Source organism: Bos javanicus, chromosome 8, assembly GCF_032452875.1.
Source record: "Bos javanicus breed banteng chromosome 8, ARS-OSU_banteng_1.0, whole genome shotgun sequence".
NCBI classification, from domain to species: domain Eukaryota; kingdom Metazoa; phylum Chordata; class Mammalia; order Artiodactyla; family Bovidae; genus Bos; species Bos javanicus.
In genome coordinates, this window is record NC_083875.1 from 27,328,749 (window position 1) to 27,347,769 (window position 19,021).

Sequence of the window (19,021 nt, forward strand, 5' to 3'; positions counted from 1 at the left end):
CGGAGAGACACCCTGACGTCAGGGGCGGGTGATGCAGGCTCTTAAAGGGGACGCGGGAAGCCCCGCCCCGGGCGCGGGGTTGGTGCGGCAGGTGCTGCGGCACGCGCTACCTGGGCACTGGTGGCCGCCACAGCACCTGGCTCTGCCACACCGGCCGGCAGCGTGTTCAGAGGGCCAAGGGCATTCTTCAGCCCCGGAAGTGTCCTCGTGCCCCGCGGACTGCACAGCGGTGGCTGCAGGTTGGCAACCCAGGCACCCGCAAGACTCAGGTGATTTGCTTGGCTTCCAGGTAGCCGCAGAGGCGCTGCCTAAGCCAACCCTCCTGCCCTTTGAGCTTGCCCTCTTTGCAGCCTGGAAAGGAGTGGTGTTCTCTCTGGGGTAATGAATAAGTCATTGCTCCTTGCTTGCTTGTTCACAGAAAACATTTCACTGTCCTGGTTTCACTATCCCTTAAGCCTCCTTAACGCTGGGGAAAGCCACCAATGCTGGGTTTTTTGTTTTTCGTTTTTTTTTTTTTCCTAGATCTGTCACAATTTGATGACTTAAAAAGAAGATGAAAAAAATGTTAAACCTTAAAGCTGGTCAGGTAAATAGACTTGAAGTCGGATATTACTACAGTAATAACACTTAATCCTCTGTTTACAGTTATAAAAACATATGACTATGACATTCCTTAGGAGAAGGCAATGGCACCCCACTCCAGTACTCTTGCCTGGAAAATCCATGGATGGAGGAGCCTGGAGGGCTGCAGTCCATGGGGTCGCTAGGAGTCAGACAGGACTGAGCGACTTCACTTTCACTTTTCACTTTCATGCACTGGAGAAGGAAATGGCAACCCACTCCAGTGTTCTTGCCTGGAGAATCCCAGGGACTGGGGAGCCTGGTGGGCTGCCGTCTATGGGGTCGCACAGAGTCGGACACAACTTAAGCAACTTAGCAGCAGCAGCAGCATGACATTCCTTTATGACAGTAGATTTAGGATCTAATCTAAAATAAACAATGGGGCTTCCCACTTGTCCAGTGGCCGAGAATCTGTCTTCCAATGCAGGGGACACAGGTTCAGGGAACTAAGATCCCACATGTCATCAGGCAACTAAGCCCAAGCGCTGCAACTATGGAGTCCCCCAGCAGCAATGAAGACCTATGGCAGCCAAATAAATAAATAAATATTTTAAATTAATTAAATAAGTATTACATAATGTAAAAAAGCATGAATCAAGTTGTACGAATACTGCATATGTAACAAAGTATACATGATTGGGCTAAAGCAAAACCACTGTAACTTGACAAATACTGTTTCACTTATACAAGTTACCTAGAATAGTTAAATTCATAGAGTCAGAGAGTACATTGGTAGGTGTCAGGGGCCGGGAGTGGGAGGGTGGAGGGAATTGGGAGTTAGTGTCTAATGGAGACAGAGTTTCAGTTTAGGAAGGTGACAACCTTGGGAGATGAATGATGGTGAGAGTTACACAACCATGTGAATGTACTCAGTGCCACTGAACTGTACAGTTAGATATGGTTAAAATAGTATGTTTTATATTATGTGACTTTTACCAAATTAAAAAAAAACTTAAAACTCTGCTGTAACTGGATGAATTGGTAGAGCAGCACTAGTTGGCTTCTGTATTCTGGTCATTAACCACTTGATCTGCTTTTTCTAGGACTAAGAAGCACATAGAGAAGAACTTGAATTGTGTCCCCATGTGGGGACCAAAAGCTATAAGGAGAAAAAGCCAGAACGGCAGAAGCCAAGGTGAGAGACACTGCCAAGGATGAGTAAGAAACAGCATGGCAGAATAGGAGGACTGAGGATGCCTGGCATCATCTCTTCAACCCCTGCCACCTGGGAGGAACCACAGGCCCCGCCCCCACCCTTCCAGCCAGGCCGCTTGGGCACAGGGTGAACAGATGATCCTGTACATCAGCTGATCTACCAATCACAGCCCTTGATAATGTGAATTGAAACTCATAAAGGCAGACTCAAGCAGTTAGTGGCAGGTCACAGACCAACAAGAGCGCATGGACTCCTGATCCCAGGCTGCCAAGTGAAGCAGGCAAAAGGAGCAGATCTCCAAAGTGAAAGTCATTCCTGCTGTTTATGTACCTTTCAGATACAAGGTGGAATTGCATTTTCCAAACCCCTTGTGGTTAAGTGGGGGTGCTGTGACAAGTTTTAACTAGTGGGTTAAGGAGGAAAGTGACTGTCACCTCTTGGTAGAGAATTTAACTGTTGGAACAAGATGCTACAAAGCCCTTTCCCCTCCCTAAGTGTATCTCAGGTGGGTGGTCTGTCAACCAGAATCCAGAGTATGGACAAAGCAGGGCAAGGTCTCAAAAGACATTTAGCATGAGTGAGGAATAGACCTGAGTCATTTCGATTCACTGAGTCTAGGGTGGTTACTGTGACAAACCTAGAGAAAAAACCTAGCACAAAAGAGAAAATGTTTTCCCATTTCTCAGAAGAGAAAGGGAGACTTGCTATTTCCTGCCATGTGTATTTTAGTTTTTGTCATTAGATGTCCATGAAGTGGCCTGTATGTTCTCACAAAAGCCTCAATGAAGTTTGGGGAGGTGTGTTCTCTTCTTTGTAGCCTCACTGAAGCAGTGAGCAGACTCAACCACAAGGCCTGAGGATCAGAAGGAAGGGTGACTTCAGGTACTGATCCTACCCTGACCTCTTACCCTGTGTTTTCCTTACCAGTTGGAGATAGTTCTCCAGTAGTCATATATGGATGTGAGAGTTGGACTACAAAGAAAGCTGAGCACTGAAGAATTGATGCTTTTAAACTGTGGTGTTGGAGGAGACTCTTGAGAGTCCCTTGGACTGCAAGGAGATCCAGCCAGTCCATCCTAAAGGAGATCAGTCCTGGGTGTTCATTGGAAGGACTGATGTTGAAGCTGAAACTCCAATACTTTGGCCACCTCATGTGAAGAGCTGAGTCATTTGAAAAGACTCTGATGCTGGGAAAGATTGAGGGCAGGAGGAGAAGGGGACGACAGAGGATGAGATGGTTGGATGGCATCACCAACTCAATGGACATGAGTTTGGGTAGACTCAGGGAGTTGGTGATGGATAGAGAGGCCTGATGTGCTGCAGTTCATGGGGTCGCAAAGAGTCAGACACGACTGAGCGACTGAACTGAACTAGAGATAGTTCACAGTTAGCTCTGGGGAGCCATAGGAAATTCTAAAGGAATCTCAGAGCAAGGGACAGTCCATGTTTCACAAGAACATCACACAGGGAAAGATGAAAGTCCTGATGATAGTTAAGTGGGGCTACTGATCCATCAGCACCCAGGACAAACCAGTAACCAGTAATGTGAGGTTAATCAGGTCCCAGCAGTGGTTTGCCTAGGGCACATTTACTCATGTCTGTAAGGCCCACCATGTGATCTCTAGATTCTTTTTTTTTTTTTTTTTGTATTTATTTATATTTTTAATACATTTATTTTTAATTGGAGGATAATTGCTTTACAATATTGTGTTGGTTTCTGCCATACATCAACATGAATCAGCCATAGGTATACATACATCCCCTCTCTCTTGAACCTCCCTCCCACCTCTCACACCATCCCCACCCCTCTAGATCATCACAGAGCACCGGATTTGAGCCCTATGCGCTATACAGCAAATTTCCAGTGGCTATCTAGTTTTACACATGGTAATGTACATGTTTCCATGCTACACTCTTGATTGGTCCCACCCTCTCCTCCCCACCTGCCCCTCCCCCCAACTCCTGTGTCCACAAGTCTGTTATCTATGGCTTGATTCTAGGAAACTCTGAAGAAGTTTGGACTCACTGCAGGACTAGATGGAGCTCTAGACTAGAGAGATAAGAGTATTACAATGGCTGCTTTTGTAACCTAACAGTTGATGAAGCTGGTATATACAAATACACACTCATGAAAAGGCTGCCATAAAATGCTCATTACAGTTGTGCTGCCAGAGCCATTCTCAAACTCTTGAGCATCAGAATCCCCTGAAGGATTTGTTAAAGCACACACTGCTGAGCCACCTCCCAATTTCTGATTCACTAGGTCTGGGTGGGGCCTGAGAGTGTGCATTTCTAACTCTGAACAAGTCCCCAGGTGATGTTAACATTCTGGTCTGGGGACCACACTTTGAAAACCCCTGGGCTGGAGCAGAGATGTTAGGAATGAACTTTCTTCTCTATTCTCCCAATTTTTATAATGTTTTCCCATTACTTGTATAATACATGTATTTTATAGTTGATTTTTCCTTCCTGGTTCCTGATCTGAGCAATGGAACATGTTCAGAAAAGGATAGGACTCGGTGGAAGGTGCTAAGAGAGTGAGAGAGAGCAATTAATCTACAAAGAGGAAGGGCCTAGGGATGTGTGATTTCTTGCCTCTAAATGTGAACAGTGAGAAGGGGGCCCTGAAAAAGCTCCCCACCCACCGCCCCAGAACTCTGAGTACATGACAGAATCCTAAATGTAGCAAAACAAAGTCTCTCTCTTTCCCTGAGTCTTCATCCGCCAACTTAGCATGCTCATCCCGCTGTCCTTCAAAGGAACTACTGCGGGAGAAAGGACTTTAAATCATTCTGAAACCATGGTTAACTCCCCCAGACACCCTCCGGATTTCATGTAAAGCCAGGATTTCTATTGAAGCCACAGCTTATTCCCATAAAGACCTTTAAGATGTTTTCAAAGAGATTTGTTGAGTTCCCTCTAGCAGGCACTGATAGGAGGAACGGGGGTGAATATAGTGTGAACCACCAAGACACAGACTGTACACTGCACCCCAAGGAGTTCCCACACTAGCAGTTTGGAAAACTTACAGACGTTTATTGTGACATGAATGTGGAGGAGAAAATGCACTAGACATTGAAAAAAATTCAAACCTGGGTGCCCTCTTTGGTTGCAAAGAAGCCCTGCCGCTGCTGCTGCTGCTGCGTCGCTTCAGTTGTGTCCGACTCTGTGCGACCCCATAGACGGCAGCCCACCAGGCTTCCTGTCCCTGGGATTCTCCAGGCAAGAACACTGGAGTGGGTTGCCATTTCCTTTTCCAATGCATGAAAGTGAAAAGTGAAAGTGAAGTCAGTCGCTCAGTCGTGTCTGACTCTAGTGACCCCATGGACTGCAGCCTACCAGGCCCCTCCGTCCATGGGATTTTCCAGGCAAAAGTACTAGAGTCGGGTGCCATTGCCTTCTCTGCAAAGAAGCCCTGACAGAGGCTTTATGGAGAAATGCAGAAACACAGAGCAAGAAAGGGGAATCAAAGGTCAGTGAGGAAGAACTTTGTTTTACAAAAGGTTATTGTAATTCAACATGCTGCCCTCCCATCTCTTGAGATCAAATCAAAGTAAAATAGTAAATGAACCTAGATCTGCTTTTCGAAATTCCAATTAAAAGAAACCCCACACAATCTCACCTCACTAATTGGGCAGGAAATTCATGGTCAGCAATAATTCCATCACATCATTCATGCACTATTTCTCCTTGCATTACGCCAAGGCTTCTGGCAAATACCAGATCTCTAGTTTGCACAGAGCTGCTGAACCCTGACCCCTTTCAGAGGGCATCTCATTACAAGCAGGCAGAGGACAAACAGCGCTTCTCATCCTCTGCCCTTCAGCCCTGACGCCAATCCTCTGGCCCAGGCCAGGATAAACTACTCCCAACTTTACCTTTACGTATAAGCTCATGAAGCACAAGAAACAGAGCAATGCAAAGGCATTAAATTCCAGCTTCTTGTTTAACAGAAGGGCAAACCAAAGCAAGGAAAGGAAGTGACGTAATCATTATTACTTTTTCTACTCCAGCATCTGGCCTCAGTTTCAGCCAGAGACTCCCATCAGTGTTGATAAATATAGATGGGGATGAACGAGTGAAAGACTGAATTGTCGCTGGCGCTGTGTTCTTATCGCATTGAGTCTGATGTCCAACCATACTCACCCAGCAGCCTTGTATTAAAGCCTGGGTTGTGCAGCACGCAGACAGTCATTCTTGAGCAGGTGGCACTTAACCTAAGAATCTGTGCTTTGGATGCTGCCAGTAGCATTGGGCCCCCACCCAGTATCAGCAGGGCTCTTGGGCCTTTCCCAGAGGCGGGAAATCAGAAAAAGGCCACATTCATCTCCGTGCTTTCAGCCCACCACCCACACCCCATCAGACACACATTTCTGTCTCTTGGAGGTGGAAGGTGTGGGTCTCTCTCTCTCCCCTCCAACCTTTGCTTCTCTCCCACACAGCCCTCCTCCCTTCAAAGCACAGGGACCTCTCCCTGCAGAAGTTTTCTCTTCATTTAGTAAACGCTATAAACTCAATCACAAGAGAAGGAGGAGGGGACTTCACCAAGTATGTGATTCATGTTAGGCTCTTACATCTGGGTCTCTATTTATTACTTGCAACCCATTTTGAAATGCTTCCAATTTCCCTAGGAAAATCCTGCCATCTGCAATGCCATTTCCAGAGCCTTTCTTTTGAGGTCTTTCCCCATCCTTCTAACCCTATATCTTCTCTTCATTTGTCACACCTCAAAGCCCTAATTGGGCATCTCTGCCGTGAACTGGGTATAACATGTTTTACATATTGATATGTAGTGCTGGATTCTTAACTCTTTGAGTGCAGGGTCTTATCTTTACTTTCACAACTCTATGCAGAAAATAATAACATTAGATATGGTCTGATGGCAATTTGAAAATCCAAATGAAATTTTTAAAGCTAAATCCAGCAGAGGTCCAGAAAGACTGGAACTAGCTTGCTTCTCTCCAACTGAGCAGGCTGAAGGCCTTAGCTGCTTCTCCCTTGCTGTTCCTAAGCCTGAATCTCCAGGTTATGGTAATTTTGAGAGTTCTCAATGACCTTCCCATGGTTGTTCTTGTTGCTCAGTCAGTAAGTCATGTCCAGCTCTTTGTGACCCTATGGACTGTAGCTTTCTAGGTTTCCGTGTCTTTCACCATCTCCCAGAGTTTGCTCAAACTCATGTCCATTGAATTGGTGATGCCATCTAACCATCTCATCCTCTGCCATCCCCTTCTCCTTTTGCCTTCAATCTTTCCCAGCATCAGGGTCTTTTCCAATGAGTCTGCTCTTCACATCAGGTGGCCAGAGTATTACAGCTTCAGCTTCAGCATCAGTCCTTCCAATGAATATTCAGGGTTGATTTCCTTTAGGATTGACTGGTTTGATATCCTTGCAGTCCAAGGGACTCTCAAGAGTCTTCTCCAGCATCACAGTTCAAAAGCATTGATTCTTTGGCACTTAGCCTTCTTTATGGTCCAACTCTCAGATCTGTACATGACTACTGAAAAAACCCTAGCTTTGACTATATGGACCTTTGTCGGCAAAGTAATGTCTCTGATTTTTAATATGCCGCCTAGGCTTGTCATAGCTTTCCTTCCAAGGAGCAAGTGTCTTTCAGTTTCATGGCTGCAGTCACCATCTGCAGTGATTTTGAAGCCCAAGAAAAGGAAATCTGTCACTGCTTCCACTTTTATCCCCTTTTATTTGCCACGAAGTGATGGGATCAGATGCCATGATCTTAGTTTTTTGAATGTTGAGTTTCACACCAGCTTATTCACTCTCCTCTTTCATTCTCATTAAGAGGCTCTTTATTTCCTCTTCACTTTCTGCCATTAAAGTGGTATCATCTGCATATTTGAGGTCACTGATATTTCCCCCAGCCATTTTGTTCCAACTTGGGATTCATCCAGCCTGGCATTTCACATGATGTATTTTCCATGTAAGATAAGTAAGCAGGGCAACAATATACAGCCTTGTCGTACTCCTTTCCCAATTTGGAACCAAATCAGTTGTTCCATCTGTTCTGACTGTTGCTTCTTGACCTGCACAGAGGTTTCTCAGAGACAGGTAAGGTGGTCTGGTATTCCCATCTCTTTAAGCATTTTCCACAGTTTGTGTTGATTCACACAGTTAAAACATTTAGCATAGTCAATGAAACAAGTAGATGTTTTTCTGGAATTCCTTTGCTTTCTGCATGATACAAAGCTTGTTGGCAATTTGATCTCTGGTTCCTCTGCCTTTTCTAAACCCAGCTTGTACATCTGGATACATAAATAATAGATTGCTCTTGACATAGTCAACCAATATTGCTTTCTGTTATTTGCAATCAACAAACTCCAAGTGATATACATCCCCTCTCCCCTCCAACCCTTGCAATAATGTTCTAATCTCTGTTCTTGTTCAGCTCTAGCAACACAAACACAGCAATTTAGACAACTATAGTGACTGCTTAGCACTGCATTAGCTTCCTTCTCAGACAAGGGTGGACAGATTGAGTGACAAGGAATATAGTCCTTCAGCAAGTGGCAAGCCTCCCTCTAAGACACTGACCTTCTGATTTTCAAATCAAATCTTCTGTTTATTTGATTAGTACGTGTCAGGCCGCCCAGGGTCTGAACCTCTCAAGCCCCTGGGAACTGGCAGCTGAATGCTGGTAAATAAATGCCAAGCAGCTGTACTTAGAGACAGCAGTGCCCACTCCTGGAGTTAGAACAACCTTAATTAAGTGCAAACTGTTAGGGCATCAGTACCATTGGCTTATTTATTCTATTCCTGGATGGGCATTATCATTAGAGATTCTGAAGGCATGTTGTTAACCCTGAATGTAAGCTCTGGCTAGTCAGCCTGTTAAAACATGGCATTAAAGAGGCCAAGTTCTGTTGCTATTTCAGTAGCCAGTTAGCCATGCAGAAAAAAGCTATTCCTTAGTATAGTATGCATCCCACCCTATCATCTCAAGGCTGCATTCTCTTGATTACAGAAAAGCCAAGGTGAGAGAAAAAACATAACTTTAGTTCAGCAAAACTTGTCAACAAAACTAAGAACTTGGAGTACAATCTACTAATATTCTATCAGCTGTATATACTTTAAAAATGCCATATTCTACTTTATATTTTTAATAAACAGTTTATACATAGGTCATTTATCTTTGATTTGGGATGACTTATTTTTCCCCTTTAAAAATTATTGATGATTTTATTTAATTTTACAGCTTGTATTTTCTCTGGCCCACACATATAAGGCTTTCTTCAGTGACAAAGAATCAAATATAAAGCACTATTTCAAAAAAGCCTTTCAAACATTTAAGTTAACATGAATACATCACCCTGTCACGAATACCAGTTTTCTCTCAAGGTCCAGTCACAGGAAATTTGTCAAGTAGGGAATTCCTTAGAACAAAGATCGTGGAAAGTTTCCTGTGAATAGAACTGAATAGAGTAGGGAGAACTTTTGACAGCAATTATTAAGATGTCTTTAATTTGAGGGACTTCTCTGGTGGCCTGATGGTTGAGAATTCACCTTCCAACACAGGAGATGTGCTTTATAACTGGTGGGTTTGACCCCTGGTCAGGGAACTAAGATCCCACAGGCCATGGGGCAACTAAGATCATGAGCTCCAACTGGAGAGTCCACAGATTGCAAGGAAGACCTGGAGCAGCCAAAAAAAGAAAGATGTCCTTAATATTGAAGGGGCAGTACAGGAAGAAGGAAAGCCCATTCCAGCCTGCAAGCATAGGGCCAATGAACACATACAACAGAGAGGAAATGGCAGTTGAGAGTCACAGTGGAGACAAAAAGACTCCTTGAGCCCAGTTACTAGAGGATGCAGCAGGGAGGGGAAGAAAGCCTGAAGAGAAAGATGAGGAATACTTCTTCCCCAAGACAGAATAGTGGTAAGAGGTGTGGAGGGATGAAGCCAGGAACAGTGAGGCAGGAGAGCAATCGATGGCATCAAGAAGCCTAACTGTGAACACACCACACTGGGGGCCTTACAACACCTGGCCCCTCCCCCAGGCCTCCAGCCTCAGGTGCCCAGCGGGGCTCCTGTTCCCTAAAGCGCTTAATCCCCATGTTCAAACATCCCTCGCTGTGCACTCCTGGCTCTAACTGGGTCTTTGCAGGCACCCCTCTCTCTGCCTGGAATAGTTGTTTTCTACTATACTTCTTTCTATAGAAGACTATAAATTCAGAACTACTCTGTAACTTTGGATAGCCCTTTGGGCTCGCAGATCTTCCTAAAGAAAACCTGGAGATGTTTGTAAACCACTTATCTTATGAGCACTTCTGACCTTTAAGCATTAAACCATCAGGGGGAGAGATGGAAGTGGTGATTCAGTGTTCACCAGCTCACCCCTCAGCCTTCTGGAAGGACTGTTAGCCTGTGGGTGTACCTTACACTTCAGCAACTTCTGCTTAAGAATTCTACTAGTCAGAAAATGATAGAGCACTCAAACCTACACTGTATTATGTAATTCTTTTAGACACAAGTACACACTGAGAGAGATATATATATTTTAAGTTTCAACTATTTCCATGAATGCAATTAGCCTGAGATATGCAGATGAGACCACTCTAATGGCAGAAAGTGAACAGGAACTAAAGAGCCTCTTGATGAGGATGAAAGAGGAGCGAGAAAAAGCTGGCTTGAAACTCAGCATTCAAAAACAGTGTTAATATTATTTGGCATTAAAGAGACGAAGTGCTGATACATGCCATGATATGGATAAGCCTTGGAAATATTATGCTCAATGAAATATACCAGTCACAAAGGACTACCTATGGTACAACTCCACTTACATAAAATATCAAAAATAGGCAAAACTATAAAGACAGAAAGTAGATTAGTGGTTACCTTGGGCTGGGAAGGATAGGGAGTTTGGGGCTGATGGCTAGAAAGAGGGGTTTTATTTGGGGATAATGAAAAGTTCTAAAATAGATGGTGGTGACGGATGCACAGCTGGTTCCAGGTCTGGATTTGCCATATGTGATGATCTGATTACCTCTACCACTACAATGTTCTCTGAAAACACCATCAGCTGCTTCCCCAAATTCCTTTCTTTGTCTGGTTCTCAACTCCAAATAACACTTTCCTCAACTCCCAGCCTTTTCTTTCCTTTCACTGCCCCTATTCTTCTGTCTTTCCCAGAATCCGGCTCATGTTTCTGTGCACATTCTCTGATTCTACAAATACAGACATCTAGGAACTAGCTGGCACAGACAGAAGTCCTTTTAAAGAGGACAGGAAACAAGCGAGCAAGGAAAATCCCCTCCGGCTAGCAAAGCACAGGAAGCTTATGATGGCAGTGATTTCTGTTCGTGCCATCACAGTCCAGCTTTCAAATGAGAATCCCAAGGCTCATCTCATTCTTTTTGCCTCTTTCCTCCCCTCCCACTCCAGCTGCTGTCCATGGGAATCAGCATGCCTTTTGATGACACAAAAATTCCTTCCCTGATCAGCTCAGCTGGGGATAAGCCCATCTTCTCTGGTCCAGTAGGGCTTGATTTGAATAACTTAACTCATTCTTGGGGTACTTAATGTAGCTGGTGGGGAGGGAGGACAAGGTCTGAGTCAAGCTCAAACCACCTATTTTCAAATGAATGCTAGTAGGACTCCATTAACAGAAAATAGTAATAGATACTATTTGAGCATCTTTCTGTGTGTGACATTTTTAAGACATTACCTCATTAATTCTCATATAGCTGTGTGTTGAATGGATTCTTTCCCCCATTCTATGAGTGAGGACACTGCAGTTGGGACAGATGGAGTAATTTTGTGGAGATGGTTGGATTCAATGGACATGAATTTGGGCAAACTCCAGGAGACAGTGAGGGATGGGGAAGACTGGTGTGCTGCAGTTCATGGGGTCACAAAGAGTGGGACACGACTTGGTGACTGAACAACAACAATAAAAATTCGGTCAGAGGTGGAGCAGAGATTCTTACTAGCTCTGTGTGTCTCTCAGGACTCTTCTCCCACCGGCTGTGCTTCTTCTGCCACAGACAATGTCTGCTTCTCCTGTGTCCAGGTTATGGGCTTCTCTTCCTGCAGAGAGAAGAGGACTAAGTACAATCTGGAAAATTCTTTCAGGAGCTAAGCTGACTGCGTAAAAGAATGAAACTTTCTAATGGCCCTGTATAATGAAGACTAGAATTTGAGGAAGGTCAAGTGGAGAGGAGCACATGATCTCTAGGGAATTTTTCACTAGATGTTGCTGTTGTTTAGTCACTAAGTCATGTCCGCCTCTTTGTGATCCCATTGACTGTAGCCCACCAGACTCCTCTGTCCATGGGATTTCCCAGGCAAGCATACTGGATTGGGTTGCCATTTCCTTCTCCAGGGGGTCTTCCCGATCTAGGGATCAAACCTGTGTCCCCTGCATTGGCAAGCTGATTCTTTACCACTGATCCCTTTTACTAAATGGTGCTTCTTAAAGATAAGCTTTCACGTGGTGCAGATAGTGCTGATGTAGATTCATCTATCCTTTCCATATTCCTGCAGTTTTCCCCCACCCCAACCTGTCTACACCAGAGGAAAGAGCACTTTCAGACTCGTCCTTTTGCCAGCCCAAGCTCCTTGGCCCCTGTTATAGAGGAATCTCCTGCAGGAATTAATTTCTCCTTTCTCTTATTGAACATTTGAGCTGCTTTCAGTTTTGGACTATCAAGAACAATGCTGCTGAGAACATTCTTGTATATGGTACTCTTGCCACACATATGCAAGCATATTTGTTGGGGATTTATCCAGGAATAGAATTGCTCGGTCACAGGATAGCGTATGTTCAATTTTATTATAGAATGCCAAATGAAAAAATTATTGCACAAATGTACCCTTTCCCTAGCAGTGTTTGACAGCTTCCTTTGTTCCACATTCTCACTGCAACTTAGGAATGTTAGTCTTTTTGGCTAGCTTTTCTAGTAAATATGCAGTTGTATCTCAAAGTTTTAATTTACATTTCTCTTATTACTAATGAAGTGAGCATCTTTTCATATTCTTATTGATTATTTGAATATTTTCTTTTGTGAAATAAATACCCATTTAAATCTACTGACCATAATGGATTGTCTTTTCCTTATTGATTTGCAAACAATCTTGATATATTTTAGAATCAATGCCTGTATCAGTGATGTATGTCACAAATAATGTTTCTATATTCCATTAGTCCATCTGTCTTTGTTCAAGAAGGAGACTGGCCTATAATTTTCCTTTTCCAAAGTGTCCTTGTCAGGTTTGGATATCAAGGTTATGTTGGTCTCATAAATTATGTTAGGTGTATTCACTTTTGTCTTATTCTCTAAAAAAGTGTATGTGGTATTGAAAATATTCCTTCTTAAATGATTGGTAATATTCACCACTAAGGCCATTAAGGTCCAAAGTTTTCCTTATGGGAGATTTTAAATTATAAATTTAACATTTTTGATATCTGCAAAACTATTTTATTTTCTATATCAAATTTATTTACTTTTTCCATGGAATTTGTAAGTTTTTTCTAAATTTTTTAATATATTTACATAAAGTTGTTTATTATATTCTCCTATATTTGATGTGTGTAAGTTATAATTAAAAAGATGTTTCCTGTTGCACTCCAGAAATTGGTTATTTTTTACTTCACTTTCTTAATCTGTCTCAGCAGGAATTTATTAATTTTATTAGTTTCTCCAAAGAAGCAATTTTTGGTTTATTGATTTTCTATATTTTATATTTACCATTTCATTAATTTATGTTATCTTTACTCTTTCCTTTCTTTTACTTTAATTTGATATTCTTTTCTAGCTTCTTATGAAAAATGATCAGCTCATTGATTTTTCAGATATCCCCACTTCATTTAAAGCTAGAAATTTCCCACTAAGCACAGTTTTAGCTGTATACCACAGATTTTAGTATGTAATAATGTATTCTGTTCAAGATATTTTCTAAGTTCTATTATTATTTTTTCCTTGACCCATAAGTTATTTAGAAGTATATAGCTTAATTTCCAAATACATGGCAATTTTATTAAAAATCTCTTTATAATTGATTTCTAACTTAATTCCATGGTGAACTTAGAACATACAGCGTGTAATGTGAAACTTTTGAATTTGTTGAGATTTACTTCGGATCCCAGCATACAGTCAAATTTTGTAAACATGCTGTGCATTTTTTGAAATACTGTACATTTCTGCCCTTGCTGAGTACAGTTCCCAATGTCTATGGGTGGTTTGATAATTATGTTTTTAAATCCCTATGTCTTCATTGATTTTTGTCTCTATGTTTATCAATAACTAAAATTGTTGTGTGAAAACTTCCCACTATGAATGGGAATGCACCTCTTTCTTCTTGCATTCTGTCAAATTTTGCCTTATTTACTTTCTTAGCCTCATACAATTTAGCTTTATTATATATTTCTGGTGAGTAAAACCATCTATTAATCATGTCCTTTATTTCAAAAGCTTTTTGATTAAAAATATTTTATCTGCTATTAATATAGATGAAAGATAGATATTATACACTAATTTTCTTTTGGTTAGTCATTATGTTTCAACCTTTCTGCATCCTCATGATTTAGGTGTATCTTTTATGAACCTTACATATATTTCTAACCTAGTCATATAAAACTTTATTAATTTCTTTTAATTTGATCTGTCTACTTACATTTAGTATAATGTCTGATGTATTTGGTTTAAAACTGTCATTTTACTGTGAAATCTTATTTGTTGCACCTGCTTTATCTTCCTCATTCTTGATTTTCTTGTTTGGATTGACCCGGTGTATATTATTCCATTTTTGCCTACTCTTACCCTCAGAATTATAACCCTTTTTGCTATACTTTTTAATGACTACCAACGAGATTGCAACATGCAATCCTGACTTACTAGAATGTAATGTTTATCAGCGCTCTTCCCACACTCGTGGACAGGGCAAGAACTCCAGAATACTTTAACTCCATGTACCTGCCTCCTGACATAGGTTTATAAGATATTTTTATTATTGTTTTACACAGCCAATTGCATTCAGATTTATTCATAAACATCCCTTTCTGTTGCTCTTCCTTTCTTCCTGCTTCTCCCACCTCCCATCTGGGAACATTTTCATTCTGCCTAAAAAATATCCCTTGGTATTTTTTTAAGAAAAGGTATGCTGGTGATGAATCCTCTAAGTCTTTGTTCATCTGAAAATGTCTTCATTTCACTTGCATTCTTTAAGGATGAAAATAGCATTTTAGGCTGGCAGTTATTCTCTTTCAGTACTTCATATATATACTCCATTATTTCTCATACAAAGTCAGTCTGCCATCAAATTGTAATTTGGGGGTAATATGTATTCACTCCTCCCCAGCCCTGGCTGCTGTTAAGATTTTTCTACTTGTCATTTGTTTCCAGCAGTTCAACTGTGATGTGCATAGCTGTGGATTTCTTTTATTTAACTAACTCTTGGTAATTTGTAGGACTTCTTGATCTGTGCCTTAATGTTTTTCATCAGTGTGGTAAATTTCTTGGTCATTGTGCCTCTAAGGATGAATTCCACTACATCCTTTCTAGGACTACAGCCTCTCATATTCTAGGCCTTCTCACTATATCCTCCATATATTTTATCTTCTCCTTTGACCTTTTCCCCTTGTATCTCTTTATGCTTCAATCTTGCTCATTTTTTTGTCAATTATATTCCTAAGTATGTTCTAATTCTCATTATTTAGATTTTTGAGATAGTATATAAAAATACAATGTATTTTTTGTATACTAAGCATTTAATTCAATGACCTTAGTAAACTCATTTATTAATTGTAATAGTTTGTCTGAAGATTCTCTGGGATTTTTCTGTGAATATAAACATGTGTTCTGGGAATGGTAATTGTTTCTCCTTTCCTAATTTAGTCTTATTTCTTTTTCATGACTAGGACTGACCTTAGTAAAATGTTGACTAGCAATGGTAATAGCAAGCGTCATTTTTATTTTTCCTGATCTCGGGGGAGAATTTTCAACATTCCCTCACTAAGTACTACATATGCTTTTAGTTTTTGTAGGTGGCTTTTAGTCTACTTTAAGAGATTCCGATTTATTACTACTTTGGAACACAGTTGAATTCCATCATATATTTTGGCTGTATCTACTGAAGTAAACAGACATTTCCCCCTTTATTCTGTAGTGAACTACACTGGTTTTCCAATATCTAAATAAATTCAGTTTTCTGGGAAATATACAACTTGGTCATACACAAGCACAATATACTTTTTGTGTATTGATGGGTTCAATTTGATAATATTTTACTTAAGATTTTCACAATTATATTCATAAGAGAAGTTGGCCTGTTATTCTCCTTTCTTGTAATGATCTTTTCAAGATTTTGGTTTGATTCTTTCAGACATCTGAAGGCACATGCATTCTAGAATCACCTTAATACCATTTATACTAAAGATAATCCCCAAATGGCTGCATTTCCTGAGGTTACCAAGCTACATACTTCCTATCAGCCCTTACAACCCTCTGAATGTCAACCCAAAACATGGATTTACTTGCCACGGTGACTTTGGCAGGCCTTAGACTTCAACTTTGGTTTGCCTCAACCCTGGAAGTTTTTAAAAGTATTGCTTAGCTCTCAGGCTTCTAGTGGGCTTCCCTAGTGGATAAGGAATACACCTGCAATGCGGGAGACTTGGGTTCAATCCCTGGGTTGGGAAGATCCCCTGGAGAAGGGAAAGGCTACCCTCTCTAGTATTCCAGCCTGGAGAATTCCACAGACTGTATAGTCCATGGGGTCGCAAAGAGTCAGATACAACTAGTGACTTTCACTTCTGAGCCTTCTAGCTGCCTTTTCCAGAATTTGCAAAGCTCCTCAAGACAAAGCAGCTCCAAAAACTGTTTACTACCATAGATTTCCCTCTTTTTGTCGGATTATGGCTTGGTTATTTTTCATTGCCTTAAGTCTCCAATGCCTTAAAGATGATTTATAAATATTTTGTTAATATTTTTGATAAATATTTTGTTCAGCATTCCTAGTTTGCCTTAGCAAAAGGTTGACCCAGTTTCTTTGTAAGCCATCACTGGAATCAGATGTTCCTGGCTGCCTTTAAGAAATGCAGTGATTGTATAAAATAAGGCCTGAAATTCACAGGTGGCTACCAAAATACTCACTTCACAAAGAGCTGCTGGTCTCTTGCATAATGCAAGGGATAATAGATTAAAAGCAAAGTTCAAAAAAAAAAAATACAATATGCCATTGATGATATGGCTGAATAAGACTTTATCTGTTGAATAATTTTATTCAGGATAAAACAATTCTCTTAACAGAGAAACCAGGTTTTTTTAATCTCTGGAGAGGAATCAGGAAGTGTGTTTATAGTGCTTAGCAACAGTATTGAAAATTTTTTCAATTTAAAATTTCAATTTAAAATAGAAAAAAACTTAGACTGACACTTAGGTAAAATACAACTAAGACATGGAACCACTGAATAATTAACTTAGTGACATTAATATCATTAAAATAATCAACCACTTAGCTAATTCCACAGTCATGACTGAAATGTCCACCTAGTGGACACAGGCTCTCAACCCTTTATTTTGTAGAAAAAATAGTTAATGGCTCAGGCTCAGAGTGATAAGTCCCATCCCCTACCTCACCTTCAGACTGGAAAGAAGAGAAAATAAATATGGCAAATGCCCACATTCAACAACATGCCCTTTTGTTTGTATTTAGTCTTATTTTCACATCTTCAAACAGGTGTTTCCTTTTCCTAAGATATTATCTAAACAGAGGAGCCGAATAAGAGACTGTGCAAATGAAAAGTGCTAAAATCAGCTTCAAATAAATGGCTCGGGAAGACTTACTTCCCAATGATCTGTAATACATGTTACTTCTCATCCATTCCTGCAGAGGAGCAGAGGCAGGCTCTTGCTGAGTGATAAATATATTCACAGATAGCATCACCAAATCCTGAACAATCTTGAGACTGAAAAATGGGGCTTTAAAACATTATGAACAACAGAAGAAATACTAAAGTAAAGCAAATAATATCTTGGAAGGGGGACGTGCAATGAATGAATTCCCAATGTTACAGTGTGTTGTTGCAACGAAAATATTTGAATTTCCATACTGTTTAATGTAGTGGGATGAAAGAATCTGCTCCAAGCAGTGACCAAGATAGAAAAGTCACATCTTAGATGGTAACTGGAGAACAGAGGCCTTGCTCTAATCTGTACATGTTTTATCATCAATGTCAATGAATATTTATTGAGATCTCAGAAAGCATTTAGCCATGTCTGCTAACATGTACAGTAAAAATTAGAGAGAAGTTGTAGTCCTTTCCCCCCAGGACATTCTATTAAAAATACGTCTTTCCATAGGCAGATAACACTTTTATTTTTCCTTTCCCAACAGGGGGATCCTTAGCATCCACATCCCAAATGAGGATTGATGAACTTGAAATGTGTCTTTGTGGAAATGGAGAAGGAAGCAAGCACGACGACTGTATATAAGAGTGCTCCCGCTATAAGGAATCTAAGGAATCGTGAATTGTAGAAGTAGATGCAGCCAGGAATCATGGAATCAAACGCCAGGGATGCAGGCCAGATTATCTCCAGGTAAAGACAGGCTCTCCGCTTTCTGCCGAAGTATGAGGCCTTCACCATTTCTCTTTGTTTTTATAGGCCCAGAAATTCAGAAAAATACTTCTCTTCTTTAAGAATAATCCACTGGCAAGTCTGATGATAAACACTAACCAGTCTTCAGTAGCAGGGGAGTACAGAGAACAGAATGGCAGAGGTGGATCCAAGTTTTGGGAAATCTAAAACTTACACGATTGTGAAGGCCTCTTTACAAAAAAAAAACAAACTACAGAATGCGATGGTCAAAGGCCTTGGAGCAGCAGGGCTCGGGGGCTTGCATTTCCTTATCTTTGCCTTATCTGTGGGCCTCTTTTCTGTGTTGGTGAAGAGCCAACTCATTAGAAAAGACCTTGATGCTGGGAAAGATTGAGGGCAGGAGGAGAAAGGGGCAACAGAGGGTGAGATGGCTGGATGGCATCACCCAATTCAATGGACATGAACTTGGGCAAACTCTGGGACACAGTGAAGGACAGAGAAGCCTAGCATGCTACAATCCATGGGGTCACAAAGAGTTGACATGACTGAGCAAATGAACAACAAATCTGTGTCTCAAGGACCTCTCCACAACCCCAGCTGACTCTTATGCTTAGGAAAACTGTTCAGAGTGGCGAGATCTTCTGGTATTGGAGGCGTATGGGAAATTTCCCCCATTTGAAAATATTAAAAAAAATT

At 41.1% G+C, this 19,021-nt stretch overlaps 1 long non-coding RNA gene across 1 annotated transcript; it reads left to right on the forward strand.

The window, feature by feature from the left end:
* The first annotated feature begins 10,508 nt into the window (after positions 1-10,508).
* Positions 10,509-18,575, forward strand: LOC133252567 (uncharacterized). The gene is made up of 2 exons (XR_009737980.1): positions 10,509-11,264; positions 18,123-18,575. It is a non-coding gene; the product is annotated as an uncharacterized LOC133252567 (long non-coding RNA).
* The last annotated feature ends 446 nt before the right edge of the window (positions 18,576-19,021 follow it).